The sequence below is a fragment of the Halichoerus grypus genome, chromosome 5 (assembly GCF_964656455.1).
Source record: "Halichoerus grypus chromosome 5, mHalGry1.hap1.1, whole genome shotgun sequence".
NCBI lineage: Eukaryota > Metazoa > Chordata > Mammalia > Carnivora > Phocidae > Halichoerus > Halichoerus grypus.
The window spans coordinates 58,812,767-58,835,612 of record NC_135716.1 but is presented as its reverse complement, the minus strand read 5'-3'; the positions used below and the strand labels follow the sequence as shown (position 1 = coordinate 58,835,612).

At 40.8% G+C, this 22,846-nt stretch overlaps 1 long non-coding RNA gene across 1 annotated transcript in view; it reads left to right on the top strand.

Moving 5' to 3' along the window:
- The first annotated feature begins 2,180 nt into the window (after nt 1–2,180).
- The window catches only part of LOC118529352 (uncharacterized), a 35,540-nt gene continuing 14,874 nt past the window's right edge, over nt 2,181–22,846 (top strand). The window contains exon 1 of the long non-coding RNA XR_013447510.1: nt 2,181–2,242. This is a non-coding gene — a long non-coding RNA (uncharacterized LOC118529352). The remainder of the gene's footprint in view (nt 2,243–22,846) is intronic.

Here is a 22,846-nt window from a genome sequence, read left to right as displayed (position 1 = left end):
CCTGAGCTGAAACCAAGAGTCGGTTGCTTAACCACCTGTGCCACCCGGGTGCCCCTATGTTTGACTTTTTGAGGAACTGTTAATGTGTTTTCCACAGAGACTGTAACATTTACATATCTCCATGATTCAGTTTCTCCACATCCTAATACTTGTTATTTTCTTTTTTTTTCTTCTTTGTCTTAGCCAATCTAGTGAATGTGAAGTGGTGTCTTATTGTGGTGGTGATTTGCATTTTCCTAATGACTAATGATTTTGAACATCTTTTCATGTGCATATTGGCCATTTGTATATCTTCCTTAGAGAAATGTCTATTTAAGTTCTTCACCCATATTTTACTTGGGTTATTTGTGAGTAATTCACTTTAAAAAGTGATGTTTATGGCTTCAAAAAACCATTCATAATTGGTAATTTCTAACTTTTGGGGGTAATGACAGTCAGCATCTTGACTCATTATATCTTTACCTTGACACTATTCCAAGAGATGCTCTTCTGAGATCACAATCCCAGATAATAACCACACTAATATTTGCTGAGTCCCTACTATGTGGTAGACATTGTTTTAAGTGCTTTCATTTATATTATTAACTCATCAAATCATCATAACCCTATGAAATACAAGACATAGAAGAAAAAAACCAAGACCCAAAGGCATTAAGTAACTTGGTCCAAATCACATAGCTAGAAAGTGGTGGAACTGGGATTCAAACCCAGTGTAGATAGACATTAGTAGAGGTAAAATAAGATTAGATTGAGGTAGTCCTCAACTCAAATTTTTGCCCTATTAATCGTCCCAGAAGGTGGTTTTTGGTTGGTTTATACTCCAGAGTTCTACAAAGCTGTTATGACAGAGAGATGAACTGCTATGTACAGAACTAAACTTTCTCAAGAGAGGGGCAACCATGTGAGTCTTAAAATTTTATCTATGCAAATAGAAAAGATGTTGACAAAAATAAGTACCCATAGGGGTAAAATGGACAACTTCCGGTGAAAAACTGTACAAATGTCCACTAATGAATGGGATGGATGATGGAGGACGTGCAGAATAAGAATGCGGCTTTAGGAATGCTAAAAGACCAAGGACTCAATAAAAAGAACCCATGGACTGTTCACTCCCTTGTAATTGGGAAGATGTGTGAACAAGCTGGAAGACTCATAGATGTGTCATCACGTGCTACCTTAATGAAAACCAACGAATAAAAAAATAAAAACTCAGTGGCACATCCTATATTTTAACACAGAAGAAAAGGCCAGGCTAATTATATTGAGTAAGGTTTTTTCTTTTTTTTTTTGTAACTGGATTCATTAAGCACAGGATGTGTCCAAACTTCTTCCTGAAAGTATGCTAAGTAGTCTTTGAAGATGTTGCTGGCTCAATGAAATGCATTAATAAACCTAAAAATGTTAATATGTTTTAATATAAGTGAGTCATGAACATGAGATACAGCTTATTCCCCCAAAGCCTTCATTTCCCCCACCCACTTTCATCCCTTTAGTTACTTCCTATTCCTTTCTTTTAAGTCTTTTTCCCTCATTAAAAATGACTTATAACTTCATAGCGAGAATTGAGGTCTATAAGAAACTGTTATAAACTGGAGAGCTAAAGGCCAGAAAAGAAGGGAGGAGTTTGGAAAACAAAATCAATTTGGACTAAAGCAGAGAGCAAAATTGGCAAAGAACAGGTTGACAGCAGACTGCCCGAGGGCATGGGTTTGGCTGTGTGGTTCATGTCTGATAGTAAATGGACTTTATAAATAGCCAATCATCTAATGTGTAGGCATTCATTTAGAAATATCAGTAGATGTAGAACATGCCAGTGTTTGACCAGGATAAATATCAGAGACAACTATGACACATACCACCACCGGTATGCAAATGCCTCTCAGCAAAGGGGCAGAGAGCAGCGACTGTTTCTTTGAGTTTAATGAAATGGCCTGTTACTCCACCAGGCATATTATCAAATGATGCTTTTTTCAGAATCTGTTTCATGGAGGGTTGAGTGGATGTGGTCATGGGAAAGTGGCTGGAGGAAGAGAGATTGCTAGACAGAGAGTTAGGAGAGATGTCCCTGTGGAGTAGGGTTTGGAAAAAGATCTGTAGGGAAGAGACAAGGTGACCAGGCAGGAAGTATGTGGGAGGCTCTTTCAGCTGGGGTGGGGGGGTGGGGAACAGAGACATCCTGAGGAACAAAGGAGAGGTCACGAGTGCGTCTGCTTGGGAAAGATGCGAAAAGGAGTCCAGCAAGGTGAGCGGGATGAGAACATCACAATGTGCCCATGCACAAATGCAGAAAGAGGAGGTGACTGGTGGCTGGGTCAGAAAGCCTGGAGAGGGAGAGTATTCCAGAAGATTTGGTCTTGAAAAACCAAAAGCATTGAGCTGCTAAGAGTGTGAGTGAAAGCCTGCGGATCACATTGGCAAGGTCTGTCCTGCAAAGCAGGTTTTTGTTTTGCTTCCGCAGATGTTGGAAACCTTTAATGCAACCTTGACCTAGGCAGGCTAAGTATCATTTCCATCTCCATGATTTCTGTGGTTGGCAAGAAGAAGAGTAAAAGACTAATGTGTAGAGCAGTGTGGTTCTCAACTGGGGGCGGGGGGTTGCCTCTAATTGGCAATGTCTGCAAATACTGTTGGTTGTCAAGACTGTGGTGGGGAGGTGGTGGTAGTGGCAGCTAGTGGGTGGGGGACAGGGATGCTGCTGACCACCCTACAATGCTCAGGACAGCCCCCACAACAAAGAATTATCCAGTCCAAAATGCCAGTAGTGCCAAGGTTGAGAAGCTCTGGTATAGATGGACCCATCATTTTCCTTCTCTTATGCTTCATGCCCAGGAGACACACACATACACACACACAGCGAATTTGGGAATCTGAGTCTGGGTCCCAGGTGTCAAGGTTTTGGGCTGTCATCTGGACACTAGCAAGTGACTGAATAATGACAATAGTAACAGCTACCAATTTTGAGTGTCAAGTGCTGGGTATGGTTCTTTATTAATCTCTCATTTCATCTCTCCAGCAGCCCCAGAGGGTGGGTGTTCTCCATTCAGTTCTACAGAGGGAGACACTGAGATTCAATTAGAAAACGTATCCAGGATCACACTGCCAGCCCCTCAGCGGGCTTAGAAGGATTTAGAAGCCAGCTCTAGAGATCTGAAGGCCACATCTTTTGATGAGACTGTTTTAACATTCCCTGTGATGCCAGAGCCAGTTTGCTTTGGAACATTTTGCACTGGAGATAAAAGGTCATTAAACTCTCAGCTGTTTGGTTTAACCAACGACATTTTGGTCTATTCCAGACCTTCACTTCTTTGATTGCCTGGGTGAGGATGAAGCTGAGTGAGGCTCAGAAATATCTGTTGTTTAGATTTGGGGAGGAGGCAATGAAAAGAAGGTGGTCTGACTTCTATACCACACTACATTTCATCTGTCATATATATATATCACCTTTTCCTTCTTCCTTCCTTCCTTCCTTCCTTCTCCTCCTCCTCCTCTTCTTCTTTTCTTTCTTTCTTTCTTTCTTTCTTTCTTTCTTTCTTTCTTTCTTTCTTTCTTTCTTTCTTTTTCTTTCTTTTTGTAGGACAGTACACAGCCTACAGTTGTTTTTTTTTATTATGTTATGTTAATCACCATACATTACATCATTAGTTTTTGTAGTGTTCCATGATTCATTGTTTGCGTATAACACCCAGTGCTCCATGCAGTACGTGCCCTCTTTAATACCCATCACCAGGCTAGCCCATCCCCTCTAGAACCCTCAGTTTGTTTCTCAGAATCCATAGTCTGTCATGGTTCGTCTCCCCCCCCCCATTCCCCCCCTTCGTTTTTCCCTTCCTCCTATCTTTTTTTTTTTTTTTTTTAACATATAATGTATTATTTGGTTCAGAGGTACAGGTTTGTGATTCATCAGTCTTACACAGTTCACAGCGCTCACCATAGCACATACCCTCCCCAATGTCTATCACCCAGCCACCCCATGCTCCCACCCCCCACCACTCCAGCAACCCTCAGTTTGTTTCCTGCCAGTTGTTTTTATATATAACAGACTGTCCTATCTTCTTAACCACCTCTGCCCCTTCCCATGCTATCTCAGCCCCAGGTACATTATTAGCCCAGTGCCATGCCCTCAGCAAGCATTTCATAAATATTAGCTGTGATTACTATTATTTCTTCATCTCAATGCTTGTTACAATGTGGGGCTATCTATACATTTACCTGTCTCCTCTCCAGGACTGGGACCTCCTGTGAGGCAGAGACTGTCCCTTTCTCATCTTTGCAATCCAGCTCCTGGCAAATGTCTGGCAGTCAATAAATATTTGTTGAATGACTTCTCTATTAGAAGGTAGGCATCAACCACAAGGTTGATGATCCAGGAGGTACGATTTTGGTGCTTTCATTCAGCACTTCTTAATTTCAAAACAATAACTGAAATGTTAAAAGCTTAAAATTTTTAATGTGCATGTTTATGTATGTATTATAATTTTTAAATTAAAGTTTATTTAAAATCCAGTAAAGAAGAGGAGAGAAAGAAGCAGGGTGTGGTTCCAACTGTCCTATCACCTCATTTTTTCTAAAAGAAGTGTATGATTAGATCTTGGAATTAGAAAACAAACAAATGGGTCCTTGAGTCAGTAAGTAGGGCTTTCCTTTTTTTGCATTGGTTCATAGAGTGCAAATTACAGAAAATGGTTTTTGTAGTTCTTGGCTTAATGATCACCCTGGAAAATGATTTTGGAATGCTAGTGATAGCAAGAGATTGTTTATTCTATTACTTTCACTCTGACCAAGCCCACATCTTTCTCTAAAGTATGTCTTATTTTTAGAGTTTATAAATCAAATGTATTGTAGAGATGGAATGCAGCATGAAATGCGCTCACAAACAAAAATTCAGTCTGATTCTGCAGTCATTACACAGCAGAAACAAAAGTGGAGCCACTAAGACTTTTCCCTTCATGAAGCTGTAACCTTGGGACCTTTGTGAGATAGTTAATGTGTTATTATTTTAAAAAATTAGAAATCTACCTTTAAAGAAAATTTGGTTATTTGAAGAAATATGTACCAAGAGAGACAAAAACCAACACTTCATTCTTATTCATTCCAACATTTTTGGACCACAAATTTTAAATATTTAAAGTCCACCAAAGGTACATAAATATTTAAAATGAGCATAAAAATGAGAACAAGCAAAAGAAAGCAATTCATTAGCACATGATCACTTTCGTATCTAAAAAGAAGGCACATGCCCTTGTGAGTCTTGTACCCTCTCTGCCCATTCCTTCACCTGAGAGATGAAAGAGTTGAACCATGTTTTTTCAGGTTCCTTCCTGGTCTTCCCTTCTTGATTCCTTACTTCTCACTCCCAAGTATATTAATCATCTCATACGTCATCCGTATTTTACATATCGCCGATCCTACAGTCATTTGGAGGAGTGTTGTTTTAGACACAAATCCAGTGAGAATCTCTCAGTTGGCTTGATAATGGAACCAGCTTCAGTCAAGTTGCTCAGAGAAGGACTAGTCTTGTGTACTTGACTGCTGATGAGCTGCCCTTAGATACATTATGGAAAATTTTCTTATGTCTTTGCTGGTGGCATCCTGGTGCCCTCAGATCCTCTGCTCCCTATCCCCCAACCCAGGGGCCCAGCCACTGGGGACCTTCAATTGCCCACGGCCATCCCCACTTTCTCACTATGAACCTCAGGCTCACCACTGCAGATTGGTTTCCTTGCCCCAGTAAATCTTATTCAGATACATACCTTAAAACATATTGTGCACATTTCGTATGAGCCCTGGTGACTTTATTCCTTGGAAAGTTTTTATTTCTATTAGCTCACTGGCTGTTCGGAAATGGCAGTATTCAACAGTAATCTCAGAACATCTGGTTTCTAAATATAGTCCTACTATTTAAAAAAAAAAAAGAAACCTATGTGTTTCACTTTATCTTACTTGACGCTTCTGGAAAAATGGGAAATAGTCACAGCCTTTGTTCCCTCACTCAGATACCGTGAGGATAAAATGAGATATATATGTAAAAGAGGTCTGAAAGTTTTTGATAGGGCTGATATCAATGTAAAGTAATATTCAACATGAAATTAACGTTAGAACAATCTCCAAGAAATATTTTCAAATGTGTGTGATGTCTCTTTGTGTTAGGTGCCTGATAAATTATAGCTTTCAGATCCAAGTTAATAGAGCGGTGGGAAAGAATCTTCCCTCTCCCCACGCCTCCCACCCCCTCTTTTCTCCTTGCCTGAAACATCTGGTGGCCCTTTGTAGTTCTGGATGATTTGATTTGGAATTCATTAGTAATAATTGATGTGCTTTCTGGAATTTGTTTAAACAGTTAATCGTGTGGTGAGTAGCTAAGCCAAAAAGGATTGTTCAAATGGAGGCTGCCAACCTGGTAGAACCGAGATGGGCAAGTATTGAATGCTTGGTGTCTGAGGCTTTAGAAAGCTCCCTACAGCCCTGCCCCTCACTTGACTTGGGTGTGAGGGAGTGTGTTCATCATGAGGGAAGTTTGGTTTCCTTGTAGAGTTTTTAAGAGCTACCTTTTGGCAGAGCGATGAGGAGAATAACCAAAGACATTTGGACTTTAATGACTATAGGTGGTGGGGCCACACACATACATAGACCTAGGAATTTGCCTTCGAGAAGTTTAAAATCTGGAAATCTAGAGGAAGAAAAAAAGTGTCCACACAGGCAACCCTAAGCAGCGTGGGGAGGATTACTCAAAGGCAACTCTGGGGCAAGGTTTGTCGACACCGTGTGGGTCGCGGACCTCTACTGGAATCTGATGAAAGCTATTGACGGGTACGTGCCGCACATATGACATGTATGGAGGTATTTGTGAGCGGGGATTCATGTGCGATTCCATTAGGCGTACAAGTACAGCGGGTTCACAGACTTCCTGAGGCACATCCAAGGACCCAAGTCAAGAACCCTTGGAAAGACGTGTTCCGATGAGCAGTGGGTGTTATACACAACTAATGAATCGTTGAACACTACGTCAAAAACTAATGATGTACTATATGTTGGCTAACTGAACATAATAAAAATTGTTTTAAAATTAATTAATAATAATAAAAAAGAACCCTTGGAAAAAGGGATGGTAAAATAACAAATATCATGTTGGTTAGGAATCTTTCTAAGTAACAGAAAACCCATCTGTGCTTTATAAGCCAAATTTTAAAATTATTAGAGCAATGGGCATAAAATTACTCTGTCCAATTGTTACAAAAGTTTCAAAAAGTGTACTCTCAGCTTCTGTACTTATCTCGTCAAGGATCAGTAACAGACTTTAGGCCGGCATGGGTCCACGAGCCCCCCTGTGTAACCAGGCCTGTCCCAGAGCACAGCTTGCTCATTCAGGGAAATTCTCCCTTCTCTCTACTGAATCGTCAGTTTTTTCCTCTCTACTAAGTAACTATCACAAGCATTCACACATACGACTAAGAAAACTCAGTTCAAACTGACTTAATCACGAAAGGAATTAATTGATGCTATGATCATACAAAAACCCGTTGAAGCATTTTAAAGGCTATTTTCTCCCTAAATAGTTCAGCATACCTTTCTAAAAATTAAAGTCAGTTTTTTATACAATAATTATGCTAATATCACATTTGAGGAAATGTAACAATAATTCCCTTATAACGCTTAATACTCTAATTTGCCCCAATCATTCCCCCAGTATTTGTTTACAGTTGGTAGTTTTCAGCAGGGTCCAAATTAGGCCCCCATGTTGCATTTGTTTGCTCTGTTTCCTTAGTCTCTTATAATCTTTAACAGCTTCTCCCCTATCAACACACACACATGCTATTTTTCTCCCCTGCCATTGACATGTTGAAACAATGGCTCAGGTGTATTGTAGAAGCTTCCACATTTTGGATGTCTCTACTGGCTTCATCATGGTGTCATTTAACTAGCTCTTCTATCCTTTGTTATTTCCCAAAAACTGCTAGGTTAGATCCAGAGTCTTGATTAAATTTGGGTTCATACTTTTTGGTAAGACACTTGATAATGATGCAATGTATTCCTAATGCATGACATTGGAGGCATAATGTCTTATCCTCTCACTTTCAGTGAGAGATGAAAATTGATCAGTGGGTTCAGGTGATGACAAGGGATAACCTCCTTTGTAAAAACACACTTCTTTATTTGTGATCAACAAATCATGGGTGAGTTGATACGAAGTGCTCTCAAGTGTCAAAGAAGGATACCTCTGCAATAACTGGCTAAAGCTTGAGTTTATGGAACTTCTTATGTGGGATGTTATTTCTTTTAACTTCCCTTCCAAAACACATGGAATATTTCGGTGCAGGTTCTGGCCTCCAGCCCCCCAGGAGGTATGATCGATATGGAAATTCCTAGACAAGCCTAGATCATTTTTGCTTTAGTGTGAATTAAGTGTCTGCAGTGTGCTACACTCTTCTTATCCAGTCCTTCGTTCTTTCTCCTCCTCAAGAGCATAGAACCTGGCAAATCTTGAAAATATTGGTGACACTGAATATTTGGTATTATGCTTTCCACGAAGAAATGATAGTTGTTAGAAGTCAGATATTTCTCAAATTTTCTTTATATTTCATAGTTATAATATTTGCTCCCTTTCATCTTTTTCTTTTTTCTTCACCTATAGAACCTCAGACTTCTTTCCTTTTTCTTATAGCCAAACATTATCACCATAGGAAGCCATTTATTAAGCTATATATGCTCCCCCCAGAGCTTGTAAATTGATAGATGATGTCGTGGAAAGAATTGAAAGACCCAAATTTTGTTTTGTTTTGTTTTTTGTTTTTTTAAGGATTTTATTTATTTATTTGACAGAGAGAGCACAGCGAGAGAGGGAACACAAGCAGGGGGAGTGGGAGAGGGAGAAGCAGGCTTCCCACTGAGCAGGGAGCCCGATGCGGGGCTCAATCCCAGGACCCTGGGATCATGACCTGAGCCGAAGGCAGATGCTTAATGACTGAGCCACCCAGGCACCCCGAAAGACCCAAGTTTTGATCCTTTTTACCACATATATTGGGCAGAGGCAATTTATGTTTTACTGGTATTTGCTCCATTTGAAGTAGTCAACTTTCTTTTGGAATTCTAAAAACGTGGCATTTCAATTTTGTGAAGTAAGATATGACAATAGGAAGAGTTATCACAGATCACGGTTTCCAATTGTGTTATCAAAATAGAATATAAGTAAAAAAATAAAAATTTTGGAACTATGTTAAAGACAAATAATAGTACTATTAATAAACCTCATACAGGCTCTGAGACAGCCATGTCTGTTCGTTACTTTGCACCATCCCCCCGCCATTCTTGGGGCTATAGTGGGGCCAGGGTGGGCTAGGAAATGACACGGACATGCAGACCATCTCTAGGCTCTCAGGAGTCCCACAAAGCGCCCGGAGTTGTTTTCAATGACACCAAATGGAGACACAAGAGGCCAGAAACTGGGAAAACAACCCTTCTCATCCTTTTTCAGTGTTGTCTTGACTATTACAAGATTTAGATCATATGGGTGGCTCAGTTGGTTAAGCGTCTGACTTCGGCTCAGGTCATGATCTCAGGGTCCCAGGATCGAGTCCTGCATCAGGCTCTCCGCTCAGCAGGAAGTCTGTTTCTCCCTCTCCCTCTCCCTCTGTGCTCTCCCCCTCTATCTCTCTCTCTCTTAAGTAAATAAATAAAATTAAAAAAAAAAAAAACCTCTGACAAACAAATTTACCATAAAGCTTTAACAAATGGCCTTTCAGATGCAGATATCATCATTCCTAAAGTTTTCCAAATACATAGGCATTATAGAATTTTAGGTTTTTTTTTTAAAAGATTTATTTATTTATTTTGAGAGAGAGCACTCAAGCAAGCATGAACAGGAGCAAGAGGAGAGGGAAAAGGGGAGAGAGAATCCCAAGCAGACTCTGCGCTGAGTGGGGAGCCGGACACAGGGCTCAATCCCATGACCCCGAGATCACGACCTGAGGTGAAATCAAGAGCTGGAGGCTTAACCGACTGAGCCACCCAGGTGCCCCAGAATTTTAGGGTTTTGAGGCATCCGAAAGTCACGGAGTCTAACCATGGATCTTATCCATGACTCTCAGGTTCCAAGAGATAAAGGGTCAAGCATCCTCTGCTCTGGCTTTTCCTGGGAGCAGATCTTCCCTGTCTTGTGCATCCCCCTACTTATTTATTATGTGCTTGCAATGTGCTCGCAGCTGTGCGAGGGGCTAGATGACCTGAAGAGAGAACTCTGTGGGTAGAGAGAATAGGAAGAATACAGATGAGGTAAAAGAGATCCTTGAACAAAGAGAGATGGTTCTGGACACTAAGAGTCAAAACAAAACAGCGCATCTGATAATACCCGACAGGCATTTCTACTTGGCCATTCCCTCCTGCCCGCCCCCCCAACATGGCCATTGTGAAAGCTGCCACAGCAGACTGGCACAATTGGTCGTAGGTCTCCATTTATGTTCGGAAAAATACCATTTCACCACTCAAGTAGTGCTACATTGACCCACGTTCCCCGTGGAAAGGTTTCATGATCTAAATCCTGTAGTAGTCAAGACAACACCGAAAAAGGATGGGAAGGGTTGTTCTCCCAGTTTCTGGCCTCTTGTGTCTCCATCTGGTGTCATTGAAAACAACTCCGGGCGCTTTGTGGGACTCGGGAGAGCCTAGAGATGGTCTGCATGTCCGTGTCATTTCCTAGCCCACCCTGGCCCCACTATAGCCCCGAGTATGGCCGGGGGATGGTGCAAAGTAACCTGCAGACATGGCTGTCTCAGAGCCTGTGAGCCAGGGAGACAAGAGGGTGGAAAGGAGAGACTCTGAGCCAAGCTGCTGTCACAAGGGGACAGGAAGGAGATGACAACTGCTATCCATAATGCCAACCACTCTGGGACACCCTATGCTTTGCTCGGGCTTCGGATGATGTTTTCTTTCCAAGAGAACAAGACTATTATTCTTGTTCACTGACATGGAAGGTTATGGCTCCCAATTGTCCTTTAGGACTTTCAGGGTCTCTTTCCTTTCTTCTTTCTCTCTTTTTTCTTCTTTTCCTTTTCCCTCTCTGTTTTTTTTATTTCCTTCCCCTCCTTTACTCCTTTTGTTCTTTCTCTCTTCTTCTCTCTGTCTCTGTCAGTCTCTCTCTCTCTCTGTCTCTCCCTCTCTGTGTCTCTGTCTCATTCTCTCTCTAGCTATGTCTCCTCTGCATATGGGCAAACATTCTGGGCATTGATCTAGAGACTGAGATAAAAGTCTTCCAACAGCTTGAGGAGGATAGAACATGGGGCTAGGGTTCAGGAAACCTGGATTCTCCGCCTGGCTTTGTCATTAATATTTGTGACAGACAGGATAAGATGAAAGATGTAAATGTGCTTTGAAAAATTAGTACAGAGTACAATTGTCTATTCTTCTCAAGCTTCAGTGAGGCTGGGACTGCCCAAGGACAATAAGAAATCTGTTCAGTCACCCGTTGTTGTGCCTGGCATTGGGTCAGAGGGCCCCACTCAGCCTATAGAACTATTTTTGAGTTTAAAAAGGCCCACTTCCAGCAAGAAAGCCTGAAGAATTCATGCAATACCAGACATGCAGTGAAACCTGAGAATACAGTAATTCCTGAGCTCAGTTTAAAATCAAGATCGATGTTGTCCTTCTGAAGTCACTGTTCCATTTAGCTCCATGCCAAGGATTACTGCCACGCTGAGTGATGGGGCCCCTGGACCCAGCTCTGCCCCATGAAAAGCATAACACAGACAGATGTTGTTATCTCTAATTATACTCTTGAATGCGCCACTATGATCTCTCTGATACAGGCCTGTCCCCAAGCACATGCTGCAGGGAACACAAGTGACTTTTACAAACTGCTGTGGGCATGCTTAGGGTGATAACTGCTTCGTTATACCCATACTTTCAACGCCCATTTTCACTTCACTTCATTTTCTCAACCCGAAGCCTGCAAAGGATGGTCAGACACATCAGATGGGCTGCTTGAGAAGCTGGAGGACCTGCTGCTGTTTAGGGCTCCGATGAAAGAAAGCGGAAGTTGTAAGCATGGTTTCTAGTCTGGTGGTAGCAGCATCTCCTGCACACTGCTTAGAATTCTCGGGCCCCACCGAATCAGAAAACTCTGGGGGATGAGGCCCAAGAATCTGTATTTGTTTAAGATTTATTTATTTATTTTTGAGGGGGAGGGGCAGAGGGAGAAGGAGAGAGAAATCCCAAGCAGACTGCGCTGAGCACGGAGCCCCACACGTGGCTCGATCTCATGACACTGAGATCATGACCTGAGCTAAAATCAAGAGTCAGATGCTCAAATGACTGAGCCACCCAGGCACCCCACAAAGAATCTATATTTTAATAAGCCTTCCAGGTGTCCTGATGCACACTGAATGTATTCTTTTCCCGCTGCCGTAACAAATTACCACAAACTTGGTGGCTCAAAGCGACCCTGATGGGTTATCTTGCCTTCTACAGGTCAGAAGTCGGACGTGGGTCCCACAGGCTGAAATGGAAAGGTTGTCAGGGCTGCATTCCTTTCTGGAGGTTCTGAGGGAGGACTGTTCCCCTGGCCTGTTCCAGTATCTATGGGCCGCCTGCATTCCTTGGCTCAGGGCCTTATCCTCCATTTCCAAAGCCAGGAATGCGGGTCCAGTCCTTTCATTCTCATGCTCTCCAACCTTTCTTCCACTTTGAAAGACTCATGTGATTAGATTGAGCCTACCCACACAATCTCCGGTCTCATCTCAAGGCCAGCTCTTACCAACCTTAGTTGCATCCAGCCCTGTTGCCATGTCACGTGATATTGTCACAGGTTCCAGGGATGTCCAAGGTGTGGACAACGTGGGTGGGGGTGGGTAATTCTGCCTACCGCAGTCCACCCTTCAGCCCCCAAAGTTCCACGTCTGCCCCCCATGCAGGACGTACTCACCCTACCGGGGTCCCCAAAGCCTCAACGCAAGACAGCATCAACTCAAGGTCCAAAATCTCACTTAAATCTCATCAGCTCAGAAGTTCCCAATCTCATTATCTAAATAATCTAACTAGGGGATGGGTGAGCGTCTGGGTGTAATCCATCCTGGGGCACAATTCCTCTGCCTCTGCAGACCTGTGAAAGTACTGAAGATACCATGTTAGGAGAGACATAGGATAACAAGTAGAGATAGTCTTACTCAAAAAAGGACAAAAAGAGGGGAAAAGGAAATCACGGATTTCAAGCAATTTCAAAATCCAGCTGGGCAAACTCCACTTGGTTTCAGGACCTGGGAATAATCTCCTGTGGCTCATTCCTTTGCTCTCTAGGTCAGTGTGCATGTGTTTGCAGCTGAGTAGCTGTATCAGACTGTTCACTGAGTTTTGGGGCACAAATGGGCTTCTTTCATTTCATAATCTCTCTGAAACTTTCAGACCAAGCTTTCAGACCAAGGAGGTGTTTCTGCCGGGATAAGATTTCCAGGAGCCTTGTGGGTCTTCCATGTAAGTCATGGTGATTCACTCCATTAGACAAGAGGATCATCCCCAACTCTTTCTCCGACAACCCCATGTTTGTTTTTGGCCTCTCTTGAGTTGGCTGATGGGATCTATGAGCGCCACCTTCATCTACAATGAGATTTTTTTTTTGTGACCCAATATTCTGAATGTTTGGTCTTTCTAAGGTGTTATTAAAATGTTGTTCAGCCATACCTTCAGCTTTTCCTCTATGGCACGCTTTCCTGACAGTGAATCTCTGAATTTAAACGTCTTTACCAATCTGGATACACTGAAAATTTTCCAGATCGTCAGGTCCTGGTTTCTCTTGGTTTAACTGTTCTTCCCTCGTTTATCTCATCCCTCTTACATTTTACTCTAAGCAGAGAAACCAAGCCACACCTTCAACACCTTCCTTGGAAATCTCACCCATTGCCCAGTATCATCATTTATTGGTTGTGCTTTCCACACAAGTGCAAGACACAAGTCCACTGAGCTTTCTGACCCCGTGTAACATGGATTCCTTTTCTTCTAGTTTCCCGTAACTGTTCTTTATTCCTTATTTATGCTTTCTCTACCATGTTCCTCACTTCCCCCTAAGTCCTCACTAGCAAAGCCATTAGCATCTAAATTTCTACTAACAATCTGCTCGAGGCCATTTGGACTTTTCTGTCATGCTCCTCAAAATTCTCCCAACCTCTACCCATTGCCCAATTCCAAAGCCACTTCCACATTTTTGGGTATTTGCTATAGCAGCACCCCACTGATGGTACCAAAGTCTGTATTCATTTTCTATTACTGCCATAACAAATCACCACACCACAGATTTAGTGGCTTAAAATAATATGAATTTCTTATCTTACAGTTCTGTGGGTACAGTTTCAACAAGAGTCTCACTAGGCTGAGGTGGCAAGGTACCCAGGCGACTGGAGAGCATCCTTTGGATTTAGATTTTGAGGTGGGGAGGTTAAAAATGTGTCTAAGACCACACAAGCCAGCACAACAGTAGAACATCTGGCACAATGCTTAGGTTTATGATAGTTTAATAAATATGCATTGTAGGCAGCTATGACTACAACTTTTCTTGCTGGCAAAGAAGAGAGTGAGATCTAAACACTATGAACTCAAAGAAAAATACAAGGAGATGAAAGCAGTTCGAATATGATAATAGAAGACACAGATGTTCCAACATAAGAATAATTGGCATCCCTGAACTAAATAGCCTGATAAGTGCATCAGTATCAGAAAAAGTATCGTGAGCTATCATATGGGGAAATTCTCCTGAATTGGAGGCTAAAGTGAGTCGGCAAATCAAAAGTTCACACCATATGCCAGGAAAAATTCATACCAAACACTCAAAATGAAATATACTCGGGTTATTAAAACTCAAGAATGAAAAAAAAAAGTCTCTAGGTGTCCATGAAGGAAAATAAAACTACCTACAAGGGGAGAAATTAGGTAATTCTCAAATTTCTCTAAAACAATATCCAATGGTGAAAGATAATTGAACAGTGTGTGAAATTCTGAGGCAAAATGTAATTTAAGAATATTATATCTAGTCAGATTATATTCAGAAATAAATGCAAGAAATAAATTTATGTTCCTTCCTTACAATGGTAAACTATGTAAACTTAAAAGAACAAAAAACAAGAGATAGTAAACAATCTCCAGGATGTAAAGTTAACTGAATAAAAGATGTTCAACAATGAACATAGAGTTACAATTTTCATTGAATGCCACTTTGTAACTTTTGAATTTTTGTTGTTATTACCACATATTTTTTGAATTACAGAAATAAAAATGTTTTTTAAAAAGGAAACAAATTATTTTAAATAAATATTTTAAAAATAAAATGGAAATATTTTAAATCAGAAAATAGATATATATATTTTTAAATAAATATTTTAATTTATTTAAATCTTAAAAGTTCTCATCACAAGAAAAAAAATTGTGACTGGTGAGGGACAGTAACTGGACTTATTATGGTCATCATTTCATGGTATACACATATATCAAATCATCATGCTGCACACCTGAAACTAATATAATCTTACAGGTCAATTATATCTCAATAAAAAATATTTTTAAATATTTTAAAATATTTTATAAATGTAAGAGACGATCTCAACCTGAAATGACTCAGTTAATGTTGTTTTTGGGTTTTTTTTTTAAAGATTTTTATTTATTTATTTGACAGAGAGAGACACAGCGAGAGAGGGAACACAAGCAGGGGGAGTGGGAGAGGGAGAAGCAGGCTTCCTGTGGAGCAGGGAGCCCGATGCAGAACTCGATGCCAAGACCCCGGGATCACGCCTGAGCCAAAGGCAGAGGCTTAACGACTAAGCCACCGTTAATGTTGTTTTTATGATTCTTTCCTTTTTAAAAAAGATTTATTTATTAATTTTAGAAAGCGAGAGACCACATACACTCAAGAGGAGAGAGGGGCAGATGGAGAGGAAGAGATAGAATCTCAAGCAGATTCCACACTGAGCACAGAGGCCCATGTAGGGCTCAGTCTCACGACCCTGAGATCATGACTTGAGCCAAAACCAAAAGTCAGATGCTCAACCAGCTGCGCCACCCAGGTGCCCCTATGATTTTTTCTTTAAAAATAATTAGTTTGAGGGGCACCTGGGTGGCTCAGTCGTTAAGCGGCTGCCTTCGGCTCGGGTCGTGATCCCAGGGTCCTGGGATCGAGCCCCGCATCGGGCTCCCTGCTCGGCGGGAAGCCTGCTTCTCCCTCTCCCACTCCCCCTGCTTGTGTTCCCTCTCTCGCTGTGTCTTTCTCTCTCAAATAAATAAATAAAATCTTTAAAAAAAAATAAAAAAATAAAAAATAAATAAAAATAATTAGTTTGGTGAAATTCAGGTATCTGTAAAAAAAATCAAAATAAAGAACACAGAAATGGAAAAGCTGTAACAAAAGCACTATTACCAAACATTGTTCCATGCAAGTATAAAACTAAGACTAATGTTTGGGGTATTTTAGACTGCAAAATTATAAACTCTGCCTAACAAAATAAAAATAATATAAGTCACAAAATCTGAAGATGGGATGTGAGAATCTGGAGGACATTTTCATAATAAAGCATTGATTGAGGTTGCTTAAAAATTCTTAATGTAAATAAAAATAAAATAAAGACTCAAACTTCTAAGTGTTAAGAAAGGCACACTAGACTCACCTTCAGAAGATTTGTAATATATTTGAGGTTTTAAAGGAACAGAGTACACAGTAAACAAGTGAATAGCATGTCTCAAATTAACTACAGAATACTTTTTCACACGATGTTTCAGGGAACGTATCTCCAAGAATGCAATGCCAGTCACAACAGGTGGAAGATGAAAACCAGCAGGAATCATGCAGGGAATTGGGGCTATTTGATCAAAAAAAAAAAAAAAGAAAGAAAGAAAGAAAAGAAAGAAAGAAAGAGAAAAGTAGAGCAACCTTAGTCCTCAAGCATATGAAGGATTGTTGTAAATAAAATAGTATACAGATGGTCTCTATATACACAAAATGAGAAGAATCACCATTCAATCAACTATTTCTTGAACATTATAATCATGTACTCGGAACAATGTGAGCACCACGGGATAGGAAGAAGTAGAAGAAATATCCACACTTAACGGGGCGCCTGGGTGGCTCAGTCGTTAAGTGTCTGCCTTCGGCTCAGGTCATGATCTCAGGGTCCTGGGATCGAGCCCCTCATCGGGCTCCCTGCTCGGCGGGAGGCCTGCTTCTCCCTCTCCCACTCCCCCTGCTTGTGTTCCCTCTCTCGCTGTATCTCTCTCTGTCAAATAAATAAAAATCTTAAAAAAAATAAATAAATTAAATAAATGAAGTTTCCTTTAAAAAAAAAAGATCTACACTTAAAACAATGTCCTCGGAGATAAGATAAGCCTGGTGAAAACATCAGTGTAAAACCACATGACGCTTCGTAATTAAGCACCACGATTTGTCATGAAAGGATGATGTGATAAAGACCATGGGGTAGGGGCAGCAGCATGGGAGCTGGTGCTACTCTAAACTGGTTCTATGAAGTAGTTGGGTGGGAAACAGTGTTTCCATAGAAGTTCTAAGCCACTGACAGAATGCATGTCAATGTGAAAATGCTCTTTTGGAAAAAGTACTATTTTTGCTTCTATAAAGAAAGGAACAAAGGTTTTTCATCCAGCAATCGGTAAGATGTTCAGTACAAAAGGCTGAAAACCACAGCCCTAATGGTCACCCAGAGAAAATTGTAATTGATCCAAATGATCAACTCTTTTTTTTTTATGTTTCAAGTTTTTATTTAAGTTGTACTTAGTTAACAGACAGTGTAATATTAGTTTCAGGAGTAGAATTTTATGATTCATCACTTACATATAACACCCAGTGCTCAATACCACAAGTGCCCTCCTTAACGCCCATCACCAGTTTAGCCCATCCCCCATTCCCCATCCCCCACCCCCCACCTACCATCCCTCCAGGAAGCCTCAGTGTGTTCTCCATAGTTAAGAGGCTCTTATAGTTTGCTTCCCTCTCTCTCTCTTTTTTTCCTTCCCTTACATTCTTCTGTTTTATTTCTTAAATTCCACATATGAGTGAAATCATATGGTATTTGTCTTTCTCTGACATATTTTGCTTAGCATAATACTCTCTCTAGCTCCATCTACGTTGTTGCCAATGGCAAGATTTAATTCTTTTTCATGGCTGAGTAATATTCCATTGTATATATCTACCACATCAAATGATCAGTTCTTAAGAGCTTCCCTGTCTCTGAAATAGGACATAATACTGCAGCAAATGGCAGCTTAATACAGAACAAATTCTGAAGGGACAAATTCCTTTGAAAATGTGAGTCCAAAATGGAAATACTCACTGTGAGCCCTGAGATTATAGGAGACTTTAGTGGGGAAAGGACTTTGCAAAAGAACAAGATTCTTCACCTTAATAGTGATTTTTGTTTTGCTTTATTTTGCTTTTGGATCCAAACTATATTCTTTACTGGAGAGCAGATGTTCAGTAGAAACTGGAAGTAGTAAGTTCAACCAAGGGCGTCACTTGCTTCGTGTTCAACACACATAGTCAAAACAAATAAACAGAAAAAGGCCTCCAGAGAGTCTTCCCTTTGTGACTGCTTTCTCCAGGTGACATGAAACAAACACAGCCTCCCACACCAGCTGAGCCCTGCGCCCCTCGGGAGGCGGCTGCTGAGTGCTCTGCAGTGCGTGGGCTGCAAGCATCCAGTGTCTCCAACAGACTGGAACGATCCCAGACAGAAGTCTGGGGGTGATTGCATTGCATCCTCAGAAGCTGCTTTCACACGATGTGAGGGTCTCTTCATATGAAGTCTTTTTGTCGATAAGCTCAATTCAAATGGGAATTCATCAAGCCTCAAACCTCTTTTTCAAAAGAATCCCGTAACACGTCTATTTACCTTGTTTTTCATAACTTGTTTTAAAATGTCCTGACTTTCTATGTCTTCCTTCCATTGGGCCATTTCTTGTATCACCGTTGGAGTATATAGAAGACCTTCGGAAGACTGGTGTGAGTAATCTGCGAGCAGGAACTATATTGTAACACACCTGGGGAGTTCAGAAGGAGCAGCCGGAATGGTTTCTTCTGAGAAGCACCCAAAAAGTGCCTAAGAAGCCTTCTGGTGTTGGAAGTCCCAATGAGAGCCTCATCTCCCTCACCTTGGGCAAGTGGTCTCAGCTCGCTCTAACCTGCAGTCTCCTAATTATGATATTTTTTTCAGAAGCAGATTGGATTAGGTCATTGATAAGTCAGAAACTGGAGGGTCTGAGATTTTACCCTACGTGCAAGCTAAAAAGTTAGGCTGCCACAGGTTGGTTGTATACTTACACTGACAGGAGACATGAGAACTCTGGGCCAGAGACAAAGATCATCTATTCCTCACAGCAAAAGCAGCAGCTAGAGCAATATCTTGCTTTGGTCCCCAATGTGATAAGGGCCAAATGGCACTGGCACATGCTGTGGGGTGTATTAGAGCAGATGAACTTGGAAATTAGGAAAATCTGATCTTAAATAGGGCTGCTGGTAACCTTCCCAGCTACCCCTCTAAGGGGAGAGCTTACTCAATACCTTGGAATGCGAGCCAATCTCTGGGGAGGGGAAGAAATGGGCTTTATCTTTATTATTGGGATGTTTCCAGAGAGAGGGAGAAACATCTCTAAGCTTTACTATCCTGGAATGTCTCTTTATACAAACATCGGCTATAAATTCCTTTGCTCAAAGAAACTGGACCGTGCAGGAACGTGAGGATTCCATAGATGAATGTCACCCAGCAGTTGCTCGCTTGCTTAAAGTCCTCAGTGGTTCCTCTTTGTCATTAGAATAACATCCAGCTCTGCCTTGTTGTGGGCCAAGAGGCCCTACTTGATCTGGTCCCTGCCTACCTTTCCAGTCTCATCTCGTCCATTTCCACTAGGCTCCAGCCACACTGGCCTTATTTGCATCCCTTAGACATACCAGATTTATTTTTACCTCAGAGTCCTTCAACTTGCTGCGTCCTCTATCTGGAACACTATTCCCTAGGACCTTCCCAGGACTGACTCCTGATGCTCATTTTGGTGCAGCTCAACTGTCACCTCCTCAGAGAAGCCTCTCGTGTCCCCAACACTTGTCCCTCTGGACCACATCACCACCTCATCATCTTCATGGCCATTAACATTATCTTCTGTTTAGTTCTCTGGGTTCTGGCTGTCTGCCCTTGAAAGAATGGAAGTCCCGTGAGAGTAGAGAACTTGATTTGCACTTAGTTTTTAATCTAATAGCTAGAATAGTATCTGCCTTATTTCAGTAAATATTTGTTGAATGAATGTGGGATCTGTAAAATGGGGATAATCATAGTTATTTCATAGAAGTCTAGATAATTTAACAAGTGCAAACATGCTTTGTAAACTGTAGATACATATAAAGGAAATGTATTCATATTGAATAGAATCATACAGGGATTGAGGTGAAGGCATCACATGAAGGGTAAGCCTTACATCGTACTCTAAATAGTCATCAGTCTACTCCAGAACATAGCATCCTCTTGCAGAGGACATAAGCCAAATACAAAGAACTCAAAAATCTGTGGGGGCTTCATTTGTATGTGCATCTTACTTTTGACCTATTTATGAAAAGCTGTAGAAATGCATAAGTGAATTTGATGTAGCCATATAAGAATTTTTTTATTTCTTCTTTTTAAGATTTATTTATTTATTTGAGAGAGAGAGAGAGAGAGAGAGCGTGCATGGGGGGAGGGGCAGAGAGAGAGAGAGGGTCTTGCTTAAGACCGCTTATGACAGAGCACAGAACCCGACCTGGGGCTCGATCTCATGACTCTGAGATCACAACCTGAGCCAAAACCAAGAGTCGGACGCTTGACCGACTCTGCCACCCAGGCACTCCGAGATTTTTTTTTTTAACTTCTTGAGAGTTTAGGCCAATATAAGACTAGACATTCATTAAATATGTAATTAAAATGAATTGAATTAACTATCTAATATGTAAATAAAACTGCTCCTGGGGCATAAAGATTATTTTCTTTATTTAACAAATGCTTATTGAAAATCTTCAATATGGCATGGGGATTTCCCCATGATCTACTACCAGACCAATTCCCTAACATCATTTTTTGCTCTTCCCTACCTCACACTATATATACTGTAGACACAATTGGCCTGCTTTTGCTCCCTGATCTTGGTCTACTATTTCAGACTTCTGTTCCTTTGTTTAACCCATGCTCACTGACTGGAAAGCCTTGGGCACACCCACCTTCACCTGCTTGGGAAGGACCTCACTTTGCCAGGAGGCAGTCAGTCCCTGCTTGACTTTCTAACCCCCGTGGTTTCTGGAGATGTGCCTTTCATCCGTGCTTCCTGTCCATGTCTCAGTCACTGCACTTACCCTGTTCTATGATTTTCTGTTTACATATCTGTTTTCTCCACTATACTTGCCTCTTCTGTGACAGACTGTGTTTGAATTATCTTTTAATCTCCAACATCTAATGTGTTATATGACAGAGTAGGTGCTCAAATTATATTTGTTGAAGGAAAGAAGGAAGGGAGGTGGAAATGAACGGATGGAAAAAGGAAGGAAGAAATGAAGGGAGGAAGAATCATTTTGGTAATGAAAAAAAATATAATTTTCAAATACAATAATCTGATTAAATAAGGTGATAAGAAAACAGAGACATAACCACTTTGATTCTGTCTTAGTTAAAATTAAAAGAAATTACAGGTGAAAATCAGTTTGATGCCTCGGGGGCAAAATTCTATTATGTCAAATTCCAGTCACTGATAGGGAGATGGGTTGGAAAATATTTCCATTCTGGTAATCTCAATAGTATAAAAAACAAAGAAATCAGAAAGGAGAGAAAAATGTCTTATTTATATTTGAACTATATGAACCATGACCGTTGCTATGTTTCCTAAAAAATATGAAGCTTCCTGAGATATTCACAAGTTCTTTATGGGTTTTTCTTTCCAGAATGGTCTTAAAAATTAAATACAAATTTTCTAGGATGTAAACTTTAATCACAGAGCATGTAGAACAGTGAATTTTTATTTAATCTATAGAAAACATTTGTTTTAGGGACTGGAACTTATTCACTTAAAATGCAGAACAATTGTTTTCTCTCTCTCTCTCTTTTTTGTTCTTGTTGTTGTTGAGGTAAAATTGATGTCTAACGTTATATAAGTTCCAGGCGTACATTAAAATTCGATGTTTGTATACACTACAAAGTGATCACCATCATAAGTCTAGTTACCACCCACCACCATACAATTGAGCCCCTTTACCCATTTTGCCCACCCCTAACTGCCATCCCCTCTGGTAACCACCAGTCAGTTCTCTGTATTTATGAGTTTGCTTTTGTTTTGTTGCTTGGTTTGTTTTGTTTGTAAATGAGCTGTTAATCTGATTCATCATTATATAAATTGTGTGAAATTCACTAAAGAAAATCATTCGGGGCCCCTGGGTCCAGTTTTTCTCTATGCCAATTTTGTAATACATAATAAAAATAAGAAAGTTCTGTGGCCAATTCAAACCCAAATACAATAAGTCCAGTATTTTTGAAAATATATTATCCCTTCTTCAACCACACACTATTATCATGGATCCCGCTTTCTAAACAACACTGCTGGAGGTCCCGTCTTATATTGCTTCTAGTGTTAAAAGATAAACTGAGGCATATTGAAATTTTTAAGAATTTATTTGATCATTTATTGACTCAAATCAAACAGTACCAAACCAGAAGTGGTTAGGGCCCTGGGTGGACAGGAGCCACAGGAAAGACAGAGAACCTTTGGAAGCAAGGAAAGTATTTGATTGGCCACAACAAAAGCTTAATCGACTTTTTGTGACTGGTTGTCCTTAGTGTTTTGTTTTTCTAAGGTTGAGGCATTAATA